The sequence below is a fragment of the Rhinoderma darwinii genome, chromosome 3 (assembly GCF_050947455.1).
Source record: "Rhinoderma darwinii isolate aRhiDar2 chromosome 3, aRhiDar2.hap1, whole genome shotgun sequence".
Classification (NCBI taxonomy): Eukaryota; Metazoa; Chordata; class Amphibia; order Anura; family Rhinodermatidae; genus Rhinoderma; species Rhinoderma darwinii.
Genome location: NC_134689.1, coordinates 265,302,852 through 265,305,519, shown reverse-complemented (window position 1 = coordinate 265,305,519; position 2,668 = coordinate 265,302,852).

Below are 2,668 nucleotides of genomic sequence, written 5' to 3'. Positions count from 1 at the left end.
CAAAGCCAGGAGTGGATGCAAAAGAGTAGATTTATCTCTTTCCTTTAGGGTATGTACACACGGTAGCAGGCTTTTACATCTGAAAAGACAGACTGTTTTCAGGAGAAAACAGCTGCCTCGTTTCAGACGTAAATGCTCCTTCTCGCATTTTGCGAGGCTTCTCTGACAGCCGTAAATTTTGAGCTGTGCTTCATTGAGTTCAATGAAGAACGGCTCAAATTACGTCTGAAAGAAGTGTCCTGCACTTCTTTTGATGAGGCTGTATTTTTACGCGTCGTCGTTTGACAGCTGTCAAACGACGACGCGTAAATGACAGGTTGTCTCCACAGTACGTCGGCAAACCCATTCAAATGAATGGGCAGATGTTTGCCGACGTATTGTAGCCTTATTTTCAGACATAAAACGAGGCATAATACGCCTCGTTTACGTCTGAAAATAGGTCGTGTGAACCCAGCCTTATACTTTTCCTTCCCTTTGGATCCACTTCTGGCTTTGGCACAAAAAAGTGCATGAAAAAGCGATGGCAACACTCTGGCCGGGGAGTCTGCTCCTAGAGGGAGCAGCTGACGACGTCACTCTCCATATATGGACAATGACATTAGGGGCTTTGAAATGCTGGAATCCCCGGCCAAAACATTGGCAACACTCCGGCCAGGGATTCCACTCCTGGAGGAGTCCCTGGCGTCACTGTCCATATATGGACAGTGACGATAGGGGCTTTGTAATGCGAGAATCCCCGGCCAGAGCATCGGCAATGCTCTGGCTGGGGATTCCACTCCTTGAGGGAGCCCCTGACATCACTGTCCATATATGTACAGTGTAATGCGAGAATCTCCGGGCAGACGCTCTGCCCACTGATTCTGATTCTAGTGCCACTATCTAGAGGGGATGTTTGTCGTATCTACAGGGGGTGTGGTGTTGTCTACAGGCGGTGGCTCTATCCACAGGGTGTGTGTGTGGCGCTATCTCCAGATGGTGGTGTGGCACTATCTACATGGGCACTCTGGCACAATGTAAGCACTATCTCAATCTACAAAGGAAACTGTGGTCCTATCTACATGGAGACTGTGTGTGGCACTATCTACATCGGCACTATGGCACTATCTTCGTGGGCAATGGCATTTTATATGTGGGCACTATCTATAATGGGCTCTGTGGCTCTATCTATGTGGGCACTATCTACAGTGGGCACTGTGGCACTATCCACAGGGGAATTGTGGCACTCTCTACATGGGCACTGTGGTGTTTTCAGGGTGCTGGAAAAAAACCTGACAAATCAACTGTATCCGTTTTTTAACAGCCCTGAAAAACGGACAGCAAACGTATGAGAGAAGGCCGGGAAATGGATACAAATTTGGAGACACACTGATGCAAAACAGCCATAAAAACTGACACTTTAATTAATATTTAGCGGACGTTTTTTTTCACTGTCGTGGGAATATAACCTAATGGTTGCATAAGAGGGTCATAGTCAAAGTTCCTCCTAACTTTATCCTCTATGATCTAGTACCAGGACTTAACAGGATAATAGCCAGCAGGATAGAGCAATAAGAAAACACTTGCAAACAATTGTATTGAGCTACTTCACGGTTGACCACCTTTTTTTCCACATGCAACATTGGGACTTTGTGTTTATTTGGCCTACAATAAGTTCAATGCATGACAGGTCAATGAGAGTTTGTATTGCTAAACCTGTACAGGATCTGATATCAAACACCTTAAGCATATGTGTGATTCTCACAGACAAAGACGAAGGTTAACATAGTTTAAAAATGAAATACAGACCTTCCTGTGTAAAATCACGGTGTTGCAGTTTAATTAAAATAATTCATTAAATAGCTGCCCCATCCACTGTAATTAGTATGCATAATTTATGCTTTGCTTAATACACAAGGGCAGTAGCCTGAATAATAAACTCAAATTAACCTTACGTGAAAAAGATTGAATGGTCACATATTTATTTAGCTTAGGTTTGCTACCGATGAGAGGGTAAAGAGGTGAAATTTAGTTTTTGTCCATTAATTTTCTTTAAAGAGCTATTTTCCTTAGAGGGCAAATACGACTTACATTTGTATACTCACATAGGGGACCATTTAGGCAAAGGAAAATGTGAAAAGAAGAGCAAGTTTATATATGCCTCTTTGTTATTATTTTTGTTGAACAATTATTATTTGGCCTGTTGAACTAAGGCATCAGTGATCTGCTCAGGACCTATCAAAGATCTACCAGTAGTAGTACCAGCCTTTGCCAATCATATTAACATCTATGTGATAACATTTAAAATCTATCTAGGCACATTAAAAATTAACCCATACACCCATCCACCCCAAATTATCTTTCGGCGCCCCACCAAATCATAAAAAAAATGGCCCATAAAAAAAGTATAATGCCCCCACAGTATAATGCCCTATATAGTGCCCCCACATGGTATAATGCCCCTTTAGTGCCCCACATACAGTATAATAATAATATTTAATAATATATTATAATCCCTTCATAGACACAATATTTTGTCCTCTAATTGTGCCCACACAGGATTATGCCCCCTAATTGCCACACACAGTATATTGACCCTTGTAGGACCCTTACACAGTATAATGTCCGCTTAGTGGCCCCCACACAGTATAATGCCCCTGTCGTCTGGCTGCCACACACAGCCCCCCGTGTA